This window comes from Schistocerca americana, chromosome 1 (genome assembly GCF_021461395.2).
Source record: "Schistocerca americana isolate TAMUIC-IGC-003095 chromosome 1, iqSchAmer2.1, whole genome shotgun sequence".
NCBI lineage: Eukaryota > Metazoa > Arthropoda > Insecta > Orthoptera > Acrididae > Schistocerca > Schistocerca americana.
Genome location: NC_060119.1, coordinates 575,277,951 through 575,293,271, shown reverse-complemented (window position 1 = coordinate 575,293,271; position 15,321 = coordinate 575,277,951).

Below are 15,321 nucleotides of genomic sequence, written 5' to 3'. Positions count from 1 at the left end.
CCAAGTGCAAGTCTCAATTCTGTCGACGCCACATTGAGCGACTTGCGCGGCGGTGAAGAGAGTGAAATGATGATTAGGAGCCGGCCGGAGTGGCCGTGCGGTTCTCGGCGCTACAGTCTGGAACCTAGCGACCGCTACAGTCGCAGGTTCGAATCCTGCCTCGGGCATGGGTGTGTGCGATGTCCTTAGGCTAGTTAGGTTTAATTAGTTCTAAGTTCTAGGGGACTAATGACCTCAGCAGTTGAGTCCCATAGTGCTCAGAGCCATTTGAACCATTTTTTTGTTCCGATCTTTGACAGAAATTGTCACGATCAGCCTCGTAAAGTCCAAGCAATTCCCGATAGGCGGTACTTTGTCGCTCTTTATGGTCTTCGGTTAGGCGGCGAGGAACCAAGAGGCCATACATCTTTCAGTACCCCAACTGGTACCCCAACTGATGGACGGGTATGTCAGCACTACCACCAGAGACGTCCAGTGGTGTATCGAGATTTCTGTGATCCGTCGATCGCCCTGAATGAAAGTGTCCCCACGTTCCAACAATGCACTAGTTACAGCTGTGTGCGGCCGGTCGGCCCGCGGGAGATTGGACAGGTTCGCGCGACCTTGTTGCGGTAATGACAGACGTCTCACCCAACGATTCTCCCAGCTTTTGTTGACTGCCATATATCCACAGACCTACTGCAAGTGCCTATGAATATCTGTGAAGCTCTGGTTTTCCGCTAAAAGAATCTGAATGACACCTCACTGCTTAAAACGGACAGACGCCATTTCGATGCTACGTATAGAGCCGCCTAATATTGGAACTTCATAAAACTGTAGAGTGCTGAAAGGGGAATATTCCACGATATTATACAATAAATTCAATTTTTCAAGCAAAATTGGCCAAGAATCAAAACGTGTTGCTTTACTTATTGAGTGTCCCGCGCAGCAACTTGAGGTAAGGGACGCAGATCCGGAAACAACCGAGTCCAAAGTTATAAGCAAAACTTGTCCTGATGTCGCTGACAGTGGAATTTATTTACCGGTACTGTTATTGCTAAAATTGTGCGTTTGGTAACTTTCATAGGTGGTAGTGTGGACCGGAACAAGAAGAAAACCACCTAGTAAACATGGGCTCTGAAATGGTAGCTTCTTTGAGCTACGAACACTTGTTCATCTTCAGTGCTGGAAAACAGATAAAGTGCAAGCTCTTTGATTTCCGTATTTTTAGAGGAGGTAATATGGACCAAAACAAAAAAAGTTATCTAAATATGGGCCCTGAAATGCATACTTTAAGAGCTATGAGCACCAGTTCATTTTTGTTGCAATGAAACACTTCACTTCACTGAGCGACTGTCCATAGCTCTTATGCTAAGCATATTAGCTCCCACATCTACTACAGGTTTTTTTCCAGGTTTCATCCGTACTATCACTTCTGGAAGTGACTTAAATTACAGTCTTAGCACCAGTTTCCACTATCATAAGTATCAGAAAGATCCTACCTTGTAACTTTTGTCTCGGTCGTTCTTAGACCAGAAACCCGTACCTGAAATTAGATTTACCTTTCTCCGTCATCCGTGAAAGTCTGCAACATAATCACGGCATCATCCAGTACGTACATCTATACTGACGGCTCGAGAACCAGCTACTCTGTCGGGAACACGTGCTTGCAGCAGTCTGGACTATTCAATTTATCAGCAGAGGTAAATATCGTGACCGCCGAACTTGCTGCGATAAAAGAAGCACGTGATGTCTTCTCGCGGACGACAGCAGCTTTATACTTCGTATTCAGTGACCTTATCTGCTCTGACAGTACTTACAAACTTTAGCGCCTGATGTGAATTTTAAAATTTTCCCGGCGAAATGACTGTTCAAACAAATTTCAAACTTGCAGCCGGTCGTCGTTCAATACTTCGCACGATATTTCAACTGGGCACCTGCCAGTCATCTTCAGGTGAGCCGTCGCAGATCGGCGAAAACGTCCTCCGTTCCGCAATATATAGCGTACTGTAAGTATTCTGCGCATGCGTCGAAAACTTGATAGTTGAACCACACTGCCCGCCGGCAGCGCCCAATCGCCCTCTGCGTTGCTATTTGCCACGGCCGTCGACGCACTCTGTCGTCTTCGATTTGGGCAAATCGTCGAGATGATGGGATTCCATGCACTGTCCAGCTGGTAGCCGCTGTCACGGTTCAACAGATTTTCCCCCAGTCGTATTTCTACGAATTCTTTAATAATGGAGTCCCAGAAAGACGTTGCTGTGGACAAAATCATTGTTTTCTCATACCCCATTGAATGTCCAGTAGAAATACAATGTTCAGCAATAGCGGAATTGCTTGGCTGCAAAAGGTGCCCAGTTGAAATATCTTGCGAAGTATTGAACGACGACCGGCTGCAAGCCCGAAATTTAATTGAACAAACTGTAGCACCTGTTTGACTGAAATAACGAACGTTATCGAAGTGCTGGAAGAGATGCCTGATGAAGCCACTCCGTTACCTCCGCCTGGATGAAGTCACACTGTGCATTACTGGCCACGAAACTGTCGACCGCTTAGCCAAAGAAGCTGTTGTGATATAGAGTACCATACGCACTGCAATCACAAGTACGTATTACTGGTATATCCCACACAGATGCATGTTAGATTACTGGCAGCAGCAATGTGAGGAAGCTACAACACCCAAAGGCTACAAGTAGGCAAAAATTCACTCTTCGGTCTAATATTCCTCTAAATCTCATACTAATTAAATAACTAGACGCCTCAGACTCAGTTTTGAACGGGGATGTTTCCATAGACAAATTTACAGGCTGTGCTCTGTAGAGCCACCTTTCTACTGTTGTGATGTGGAGGTGGATACAATTCAGCATTTATTTGGGTGTCCCAAACTACATGGAAGTGCTACAACCCCTTTAGCGAGACTCGTGAAGCTCTGTCATCCGTTGCCAATCTACGTGACCGCTTTGATACAGATGTACAGATACCGCGATGTACACATTCACTGTGATTGCAGGTGTACCTACAACGAAGACCAACATATCACTGTACATAAAAGTGTTCTATAATTTTTGATTTTACGATGATTATACGGTATTGGTCTCTCTGTAACTCTTACGTCCGGTCTACGAGGATTATGTAAATGCAAACCAATAAATATTCCAACACTAATTTTCTATCAGTACAAATGTATTTTCTTTAAATATGACTTTGTTGCACGCTGTAATATAATTCCCAATAAATTCAATTAAAAAAAGAAAAGAAAAACGGAGCTAGATTACAACTCCGTTCGCCTTCCAAACTATAACTTCCAGTTCCTGCCCTTCAGACTTTTATGACTAGCCTCTTTTTTGTATGATAGAAGCTGAAAAGCAACTTTCGATCCCTGTATTTTATACTTGTTATCTTCACAATTGTGAAGAATGTATTTTAGTCAACTTTGTCAGAAACGTTCTTTAAATCCACAAATGCTGCAAACGTAGGTTAGCATTAATTAATTGTCTGAGATAAGTCGTAGGCTCAAAGTTGCCTCAGGTACTCCTACATTTCTTTGGAACACAAACAGATGCTCTTGCTGCCACAGCTTACGATCGTTCAACAATATTCATATCAGTCGATTCTTTGGTATTTCATCTATTACTGTCTTCTTGAAGTCTGAGCGTAATTCGTCTATTTCCTGTCTTTAGCACAGTAGGTGGAATCGTTTTGTCATAGCTGCCTCTCCCCCTTACTCCCCTCCCCTATGACTGCCACATTTATCAGCCATTGTCAACTGCTGGAGGGATCTTCTCTCTACTTAGATTGTCACTGCTCTGGCAAATGTTCCTCCCAGTACCGTATCTCCCATTTTATTTTCATTTACGCCGTCTTACCTTCGAATAATTTCACCTTCAAATTAACTTCCCTTCCATAGCCCTTTTATATATTCCACCCACCTTTCAGATGGCTTGCCATCTGAACTACTGATTTTCATACACCTCTTTCCTCCGAAGTTTTCTTTCATTTTCCTGTGGGCAGCAACTCTCTTTCCGCTACTTACGATCGTTTCTACAGCCGTTTGTTTCTTATGTAGCCACTGGTACATATTTTACATATTTTGTCAATTTCGTTGTGGAGTTAGTAATAACGAAAACATAAACAGTAGATCTTGCGATTACTCTCACTGCTTTCATCAATCGAAATGCGCCTTAATGTCCATGCCCCATTCAAAGGTATCATAAATGGTATTTAATGGTATAATTATTTTACTTTTCTATTAAAGTCTTACATGCCTGCTCAAATATGTGAACTTATTACACCGTTTTCAGAAGTATAAAAATGGTAATCAGTTGAACAAAAATGTTATTAGATTTACTATACTAGTTTCTACAGTGTGCTGTTCAGTAGTTTGACATAGGCTCAGATAGTAAATACACCAACGTCAAATAAGGCCTGTTTCAAACTTCTGAAGATGACAGATTAAACTGTCGGAACAGCGAAAACAATCTATTACTACGTTTTTGCAGCTGGCAACTGATTTTTATCTATATCTACATTCTACATCTTTATCTTTGTTAAAACAATACATTCCACATCTTATGAACTACAACTATCAACCAAATGATAGTTAATATGTTTTAATAAATGATAATTAATATGTTTTAATAATAATCTATCAATAATAATAAATGACCCTCTTCCTATTTCTTCATAAATGCTAAACATTGCACCCACTCAACAGATCCTACAATTACTCCATAACGAACTAGGCATACTTAACTAGACATATTTAACTAATCTCGACAGAATAGTATCTCTGCTGTCATCTTCAGTTCGATGAACACCGAGTATTAAATTAGTACCTGTCCCTCGTCATAGTGAATACATTCGGCTAGAGGACTTCGGCAGTTCAGACATTACTATGAATAAAACAGATGAACCTTCAGAAATGGTGTCAGTGTATCGTGGAAATTCTCGAATAAATTAGAGTGACAGTACTGTACACTCTTAGCTCACACCGTTGCTAAATATCTTAAAACAGCACAAAGGGAATAAAATTATAAAATAAAATTAGGAATGTTAACTGTCAAAGAGGCGGGGCACTTCACATTGGCGGCAGCAGGTGTACGACAAAAGTAATACAGAGTTGTAACTTGTTTAGGTTAGTAATAAAAATAAACTTCCTGCCTCGTCGAGTACAAATAATTACCTGAATTCTCCTATTCAGTTGAGAATCAGGCGCAGAGAGAGATGGACAGCATGGTGATGTAACACAGTGATTGTTATAAACTGCAATGTAATAATTGACGTGCAAGGCAAAAGCATCAAGAATTCGACCTCGTAAAAGAAAAATGAGACTGCAGATTCGAATTTTGAAAGACGTAAATGTACGTACATCAGACAGCGCGCTGATGGCACACGATTATCACGTCATCATACCGTCCACCTCTAGCGGTTCAGTTAGCTGAAACATTGAGATATTATTAGAAAAAGGAATGGACTATTATCTACATAAAACTTTTTCAGTTCATTATGTTATTATTAAGACCAAATTACAAAAAAAGACAAATAAAAATGAAATGTTTAATTTGACAGCTATAATTCTGCTATAGCCTGAAAAGGATCCGATTACTGACATTACGAACACAGAGAATTGTTGCAGTTGCAGCCATAAGGTACATCGATATTCCATGTATTAGGGATTTTTTTTTTCAGCGGGTGGCGCACAACCAAATGCGAAAGCAATACAAAGTTTACGGAAATAACTTCCTCCGAAACATTCATAATATCAGCAGAGGTCTCACATCAGTGCACTTGAGTGCGAAACGCGACTTCCACATTATGGGAAAAATGCGGTCTGATTTTGTCAGACTAGACGTCACACACGCTCTCCAATTTCTGTCTAATCTCACAAATCCGCTGTCTTAAGCATCGAGACGCAGTTCACAACCAATGGAGTTACGAACGTATGAAATTTAAAGTACACTTACATTTTTTTTTTAAATTACGCCTTATGCAATAGTCAGTGTACTACTTTTTCTGTTCACCCAGGCATATTTCGATACTTACATGTCATCTTGTGTGGATCCCAATTTATTTATGTTAAATACATGAACATCTGAAGTTACATTGCTTGTGAAAATGGCTTGTTTTTATGCCTACTTATCGTTTTGACAGTATGTCATTTGCAACGTAATCGTAAGAAAATTTACTTACTTTCGAAACAGAGTTTCGTGAAAAGTAGTTGTCTATGTCACTGTACTTGCATTTCTTGTAATGTTTTAATGTTGTAATATTAAACGACACATAACTTCGTGAGCAACACTTGAGTATATAGTAAATGTTGCAGCGTGGAGAAAATGGCCAATCCACAATAATTTACACCGACATTAGAATACTTTTTACAAGGCTAATTTATACACTCCTGGAAATGGAAAAAAGAACACATTGACACCGGTGTGTCAGACCCACCATACGGAGCTCCATCGCAGTCTTTAACACTGGTAGCATGCCGCGACAGCGTGGACGTGAACCGTATGTGCAGTTGACGGACTTTGAGCGAGGGCGTACAGTGGGCATGCGGGAGGCCGGGTGGACGTACCGCCGAATTGCTCAACACGTGGGGCGTGAGGTCTCCACAGTACATCGATGTTGTCGCCAGTGGTCGGTGGAAGGTGCACGTGCCCGTCCACCTGGGACCGGACCGCAGCGACGCACGGATGCACTCCAAGACCGTAGGATCCTACGCAGTGCCGTAGGGGACCGCACCGCCACTTCCCAGCAAATTAGGGACACTGTTGTTCCTGGGGTATCGGCGAGGACCATTCGCAACCGTCTCCATGAAGCTGGGCTACGGTCCCGCACACCGTTAGGCCGTCTTCCGCTCACGCCCCAACATCGTGCAGCCCGCCTCCAGTGGTGTCGCGACAGGCGTGAATGGCGGGACGAATGGAGACGTGTCGTCTTCAGCGATGAGAGTAGCTTCTGCCTTGGTGCCAATGATGGTCGTATGCGTGTTTGGCGCCGTGCAGGTGAGCGCCACAATCAGGACTGCATACGACCGAGGCACACAGGGCCAACACCCGGCATCATGGTGTGAGGAGCGATCTCCTACACTGGCCGTACACCACTGGTGATCGTCGAGGGGACACTGAATAGTGCACGGTACATCCAAACCATCATCGAACCCATCGTTCTACCATTCCTAGACCGGCAAGGGAACTTGCTGTTCCAACAGGACAATGCACGTCCGCATGCATCCCGTGCCACCCAACGTCCTCTAGAAGGTGTAAGTCAACTACCCTGGGCAGCAAGATCTCCGGATCTGTCCCCCATTGAGCATGTTTGGGACTGGATGAAGCGTCGTCTCACGCGGTCTGCACGTCCAGCACGAACGCTGGTCCAACTGAGGCGCCAGGTGGAAATGGCATGGCAAGCCGTTCCACAGGACTACATCCAGCATCTCTACGATCGTCTCCATGGAGAATAGCAGACTGCATTGCTGCGAAAGGTGGATATACTCTGTACTAGTGCCGACATTGTGCATGCTCTGTTGCCTGTGTCTATGTGCCTGTGGTTCTGTCAGTGTGATCATGTGATGTATCTGAACCCAGGAATGTGTCAATAAAGTTTCCCCTTCCTGGGACAATTAATTCACGGTGTTCTTATTTCAATTTCCAGGAGTGTAGTTCAAACATAATTAGGAACGATAACTGTAGCTACCAGTTACAGTTCTACAGAAATGAAAGCATTCCCGATTTCTATGAAACAATGACGTATGAGCTGTGATCCACCAACATGCTGTTACATATCTTCATGCATCTCACCGCTCTAGCAAGATTAAATTCTCATAGCTTCAAAAGTATTGCGTCTGATAGAACAACGTGAAAGAGATGACAGACTACTGCAATTAACCACACCTGAATCTGACGTTCAGCGCTGTGCAACGCAGTTCACCGCACATCACCCCTGCTAATTAGAAAGAGGAGCAGGGAGGAAATTAACGTTTAACGTCCCGTCAACAACGAGGTCATTAGAAACGTAGCCCAAGGGAAGGATGGCAAGGAAATCGGCCGTGCCCTTTCATAGAAATCATCCACGGCATTTGTTTGATGCGATGTAGGGAAATCACTGAAAACCTAATCAGGATGGTCGGACAAGGGTTTGCTCATTAAAGATTAGTTCTTCGTATGTTCATCGACGTCAATAAAATATCCCTCATTCAGAAAAGAAAGGTGATGATTGAAATTTTGTGAGATGATCCCAGCGCAACGGGAAACACCTTTATTTTAATTACATCCACTTCAAATCCTGTATCATGTCCGTGACACTCTTTCCCCTATATAGCCGTGCATAAAAAGAGTACGGACAAGCGTAATGTAGGCAGTCTTTTAGTAATTCTGCTGCATCTTCTAAGTGTTCTGTCAATAAATCGCAGTCCTTGGATCGCCTTCCCCACAACATATTCTAAGCGTTCTTTCCCATTTGTGTTTTCCGTAACGGTAATTCCTAGGTATTTAGTTGAATTTATGGCCTTTAGATTTGATTTATTTACCGTGTAACCGAAGTTTAACGTATTCCTTTTAGTCCTCCTTTCGTTATTTCGGGTCAACTGCCAATTCTCGTGCCATACAGATATCTTATATAAAGCGTTTTGCAATTGTTTTAGATCGTCTTATGACTTTGCTAGATCATTATCTGCAAACAACCTAAGATGGCTGCTCATATTAACTTCTAAATCGTTTACATAGATAAGGAACAGCAAAGGACCTATAACACTACCTTTTCGGAACGCCAGAAGTAACTTCAGTTTAACTGGATGACTGCTCGTCAGTTATTACGAACCGTCGCTCAACTGAGACGATATTCCACGAATATGTAAGCTGCTTGTGAGGTACGGTGTCAAAAGTCTTCTGGAGATCTATAAATACGGAATCAATTTCAAATCCCCTATTGATAGCACTAACACTTCATGAGCAAAGAGCTAGCTGTGTTTCACAAGAACGATGTTTTCTAAAACTGTGTTGATTACGTGTCCATATACCGTTTTTTTCGAGGTAAATCATGATGTTCGAACACAATAAATGTTCCAAAATCCTTGTGCGTATCACCGTTAATGATATGAACCTCTAATTTAGTGGATTACTCCTGTTACCTTTCTTGAATACTGGCGTGACATGTCAACTTTCCAGTCTTTGGGTACCGTCCTTTTGTCGAGCGGGCAGTTCCATGAGATTGATAAGTATAAAGCTCTTGCATCAGCATGCTCTGAAAGGAATCTAATTAGCTTAAAATCTGGACCGGAAGACTTATAAAGTGATTTAATTTGTATCACTACTCCGAGGATATCTATTTCCAAGTTACTCATTTTGGCAGCTGTGCTTGATTCGAACTCTGGAGCATTTACTTCGTCTTCTTTGGGGAAGGAATTTCGGAAGGCTGTGTTTAGTAACTCTGCCTCAGCAGCACTGTCATTGATAGTATTTCCATCGCTATCGCGCAGAAATGGCATTGACGTGTCTTTCTGTTTGCGTACATTTCATATGGCCAGAATCACGTTGGGTTTTCTGCCAGAATCCGAGTCAAAGTTTCACTGTGAAATCTTTTATAAGCATTTCACATCGGAGTCCACACTACATTTTGAGATTCTGTAAAAGATTGCCGACCATGGGGATTTTGCCTTCGTTGGAATTTGGCAAGTTCTTTTCCTTGTGGCTGCAACATTATTCTGACCTGTTTCGTGTACCATCAGCTCCGTTTTTTGTAAATATTTCTGGTATAGATCCCCCATTTGCTGTCGATATCATTTCTTCGAACTGAAGGCTATCTGGTGTACATTTACATTGTCAATTAGGAAGGAATAGACATTGTCCCTCAAAAAGGCATCAGGCGAACTTTATCTTTTTTTTGTGGATATATTTCGGTTTATTTTTATTGGATTTGGCACTACGACACTGCAACAACCCTGTGTTCACTAATCGGAGTATCCGTTTTGATGCTCGATATTAGCTCAGGCTTAGTTACTTCTAAAAGATGAAGTGTGTTTTCTCATACGTTTACTATTCGAGCGTGCTCATGAAGTAGTTAAGCGAAATAATTTTTATAAAATGCGTTTATCACAAATTCGAATGATAGTTGATGCGTTCCTCCGAATTTTATGGTCTTTGGAAAGGCTCAAAATCACGAAATGTTTAATTTTTACTTTTTAGCATTTTAGAAGTCTATAGATGTTTCTCTCTCAATTCATATATAATTTATTCAGTTCAGAAGGCCATAAATATTTTTAAAATAATTTCGAAGTATGTTCTGCATGGGAGTAGCCCACTTTAGCGCTGTTAAACTGCTGTCAAATGTTGCACTCTGAATCTACATGCTCATCATGTACATTTTAGTGATGTGAGAGAAAATAAGTTTTTCAAAATAAGTGTTGTTGATAGCCTTTGACAGTTCTATATACATCACTCTCTCTAATGTCGTGTGTTTCACGTTTATTTATTCTTCTGTAATCCTGAAAACATTGGTAGTGAGTTCTGTTCATTGAAATCTCTTTTTTCATTAAGGATAATAGTGGATAAACCTAAACCGATTAGAAATTCTTTGAATGCTTTTAAGAAAAAGAGAACTGCTTGAAAGTCAAAGGTAAGTGTTATTACTGTAAATACTAAACACGATAGCCAAGTGAGTGAACCTAACTTTGCTGGTACACCTGCCCATTGCAGTGAAAGAGAGAAGGAAAATACTTCACAGAGGAAGCTTGGTTCAGTTAGTAAAATGTACGAACGTTTTGAGGGCGAATCGGATGTGAATGAAATATTCGATATGTCAGTTCTCAAAGGAATTTTTGCAAATTGTGTAATAATATATACAGTGTTGTGAATTACCTTGATGACAGTAATCCTAAAAGTTTCAAAATATTGAAGAATTGAAGCCCTGTGGTGATGATGTTACAGTGCACGTGTATTGGACAGTTACAGATGCGAATGGGATCAAGACTTTGTACAAAAAACAAAGACTCAGAGATGGGAAGGGGTTAAATGGCAAAGGAAGATTAACTGACAGCGTAATTGACAAAATACAAAACTATTATGGAATGGTTATTAGGCAAAACACATACAGCGTAAATGAAATGAAGAAAGCTGTTTTGCCTCATTTTTCATACTTTTTCAACCGATGAAAGTCCTCATCATTACCTCCGTCCCAAAGGAGAAAACAGTTCGTGGAAGTAGAAAAAGGGATTGCCGACTGATGAAGTGTACACTCATAAACATACTCTGCCTGATGCGGTAATGTAGGTGATAAAACCTATTTTCAGAGACATAGCAGCACTTGAACTGTGAAGAAAGTGTACTCATGGAAATACTAAAAACCCCAGTGAAAGTGTAAATAGTGTTACGGTTGGAATAGAAAACCTCAGTTTGGTGTATATGATGATACTGCTACTTTCAATGCTGTAAACGTTGTAAGGTGCAAAAATTTTGAATTATGGAAATGAACATAGATTTCAACATGGCACGAACGATAATTGCTTTAGACAAGGAACGTCTTCGGGCTGCTGACAGAGCTGTTAATTGCCTAGAAATACAACTCAAAATATCAGTAAATGGACGAGGAGTTTGCAGAACATGAAGATAACCCATCGTATGGAGCTGGAATGAACTAAAAAGGTAATCCAAACTCTGTCCCTCGATTCCCAAAAGTTTTATTGTTTATACAAATCACATGTTTTCTCAGAATCTACCAAACCAATTGGCTTCAAATTTTCTGGAAATGTTACACAGTCTCTTCTGCGTAACTTAACACCGTCTTTCTTCAAAAACTTGTATATTGCTGAATTTATATGCAAAAAATGGCACAAAAATAGCGAATATTCACTACAACAAAAAATTAATCTCTAACAACTGAACTTGAAGTTTTAAAAATCCCTGTTCTAACTTGTTGCCAATATTCTAATAAATAACCTGTAAAAATGTCAACTTCCTAGCTCATATACTTTCTGAGAAAACATGTAATTTTTGTGCACTATTTTAACATTGGAAAGATAGGACTTTCTGGAGACCTTTAAACATGTATTTTCGCCAATATATGGAGAGTAAATCGAAGTCCCTACCAATTATAATTCTGTGTCAGGTACGTGTTTGAAATTGAAAGTTTTCTGCGAAGTTTTAAGCAATTCTTTCATCTGAGCTGTGAGGTGGGAAAAAAGGATCCAGTTATTATTTTACTTCATGACCAGTAATGACTTCTACCCATACTATTTCACATGAACTATCTACTTCACTTTTGCAACAAGATAAATTACTTCTAGCAGCAACAAACTCGCAACTTGCTATCGTTTCTCAACATCGTTAAGTCCTCGACAAAAATATAGCTCAACTTATCTCCGGTTTTAGCCAGCTTTGAGTGTCTATAAAGATTTGAGCATCAGTGTTTTCTGTTAGCCCTTGGAATCCTGGTACTTTCCCAACACAGCTACAACTTCTTACCATTGTTATACCGATGGGTCTCAGACCTATGGTCGACCTGAAGCTTTTTTTGTGCCTTCCCGAGACCGTTTAACTAAAAAATAAAAAATTTAAAAATTAAAGAAACCTCCCAGTCTATGCCACACAGCCCCCGCTACCCATGTAGCCGCCTCCTGCGTGTAGTGGAGTCCTGATCTATTCGCATAATCGGAAACGCTACCACATTATGGCGCAAGTCGAGGAATCTGCGGCCTACATGGTCGCAAAATCACTTGAACCTCTGATTCAGACCCCCCACTCGGCTCTGAACTACAGGTCCGTAGTCGGTCCCGTCGACTAAGCTGAAAGAGGTGAGCTCTGCTTTCATCTTTCAAACAAAACTGGCTACCTTTACCACTTCTTACAGCCGCTCCAAACCAGAGAGAATCTTTTCTGGTCCAGAGCAAGGCATTTCATTGGTGCTCTTCACGGCATCCGGAAGGACTTTTTCCACGTCTGGAGTGACTCCACCTGATATGGACACGGAGTGCTCACTGGTTTTCCCCCTCTCATTGGCAGCCCTGTCCCCCATAAGCCGCCTAACCTAGAAGCACCCAACTACCAATAATCCCAACCTCTGTGACTGCCCGCATGTTTGGATATGAGAGGTTCCCTCTGAAACAGGACAAACGATTGCATATGACTCAGGGACACCGTCAGCCAGAAACAGCAACTTGTTTGTCAGAATAATCGGAGAGGCCTTACTTTCGGCGACCAGGAAAGTCATTCGCAACTTGCCACGCCTTGAAGCGACCTCTCAGTCAACCACAGGTTAGGCGTCAACCTCACTTTGAACAGTTACTGGGCTGGCCACAAGTGCGGACCAATCTGCGGACTCGGGGGTCGTGCTGGACGTCTGTTGGGCCTCCATGGCCTGTTCACAGCAGATGCCCATCTACTGCAGCCTCAAGCAACATAACCGAAGCCAACACAGCCTGGAGTTTAGAGCGAAACGTCGCCAACTCAGCTCGCAATTGCACACAGCAATCACAGCCCTTGTCCATATTAAAGATTATTAATGTAGTTTGTGGATAAGTTGAGAATTAGGGTCTTGTGTGAGTCAAGCTACAGTAGTCAGTGCAGTTGCAATGACCTCCGTTTCTGGATGGCATAGAGTTCAGAGCATCTACTTAGTAAACAGGAGACCCTGGTTGGAATCCCACCCAGCACAACTTTTTAACTTTTCTCGTGTATTTCAATCCATGTCCCCTCGCAACCGATGTAGGTACGTCCTTTGTGTCATATTAAAGACGGTTGAAAAATACGTTATACAAACAACCAAAGGACTATCGACAAGTGCAGCAGGACTCTATGATAGACTCTAACGAAAACGCAAAAACCCTGTCTAGTTAATTAGACTAACACGCAGAAATTAAAAAACCAAACTGCCAAAGCATGCAGGTGAGACTAAATAGTTCGCTCCTGGTTAAGAACTTGTAAAATGTCACTAAATCGATTACTTACCAACTGTGTCTAGTAAATGTTGCAACTGACATGCAGGTATTCAAAAACTAAACTCCCCAAGCACAAAGATGAAACTATATAATTCGCTTCACGATGGGAACTCGTAAAACGCCACAAAATCGATTATTTTGCGGAAAAAAAAATCGAAACACCATCCCTCCCACCCCCACCCCTCTACACACACACATAAAAAAATATATTTCTTTAGAGTAATGACTTTTTGAAATGCATTTGACTAAGAAACATATTTGAGTGATGAACATAGCAAGATTAGACCTTAAAGTGAACGCGAGATAAGCCACTGCAAATGTGAAACACTGATACGTTAATAAATGGTGTAACTTCCAGAATGTTGAATAAAAACATGCAAACATGTATGTATTCTGTTGTACAGGTCCCGGATGACGTTTTGTGGGATTGAGTTTCATGCTTGTGGCACCCCACTTGTTCGGTCACTACAGAGACAGTTAATGCTGTTCGTGGATGACGCTGGAGTTGTCGTCCTACGACGTCCCATGTGTGGACTTTTGGAGACAGATGTAGTGAGCGAGCAGGGAAAGGCAACATGTCGACACTCCGTAGAGCATGTTATTGCATCGGTATGTGTACGAGCGTTATGAATTGGAAAACGTCCCCTAAAGTGCTGTTCATGAACGGCAGGCCAAGAAATCGAATCACCAGATTGATGTACAAATTTGCAGTCGGGGTGCGTGAGATAACTACGTGATTGCTCCTGCTGTAACACGATATCGGACTTCAGACCATAGCTCCAGGTGCACGTTCAGTGGGTCTAGCACACAGGCAGATTGGTTGCAAAAACTCAACTGGTTCCCCTCTAACCAAGACAAGGCCATCACTTACACTGGGCAAAACCAGATTTCATCAGAAAACAAAACAGATCTCCACACTAAGTCCAATGAGCTCTCGCTTGACACCACTGAACTCGCAAATGGCGGGGTTTTTGGGTCAGTAGAATGCACGCTACAGAACTTCTGGCTCGGAGCTGCCCTTGAAGTAACCGATCTGCGTCAGTTTGTCACGTCACTATGGTGCCAACTGCTGCTCAAATTGCTTGTGCAGATGCAGTACGATGCGGCAGAGACATACGCCTAATACGAAGTTCTTCCCTGCCGGTATCCCCACGTGACCGTCCAGTGTCCGGTGTTCCTGCGATCGGACGTTCATGTCACCACAGCTGCTGGCTATCATGTACAGTAGCTATTCTCCTGCCAATTCTTTCTGCAATATTGCAAAAGGAACATCCAGCTTCTCGTAGTCCTATTACACGATCTCGTTCAAACTTAGTGAGGTGTTTATAGTGGAATCTCTGTCGCCTTAATGGCTTCTCGACTAACATCAATTCATCACACCCCGTCTGTAACGTAACTAACGGTCACTACCGTTA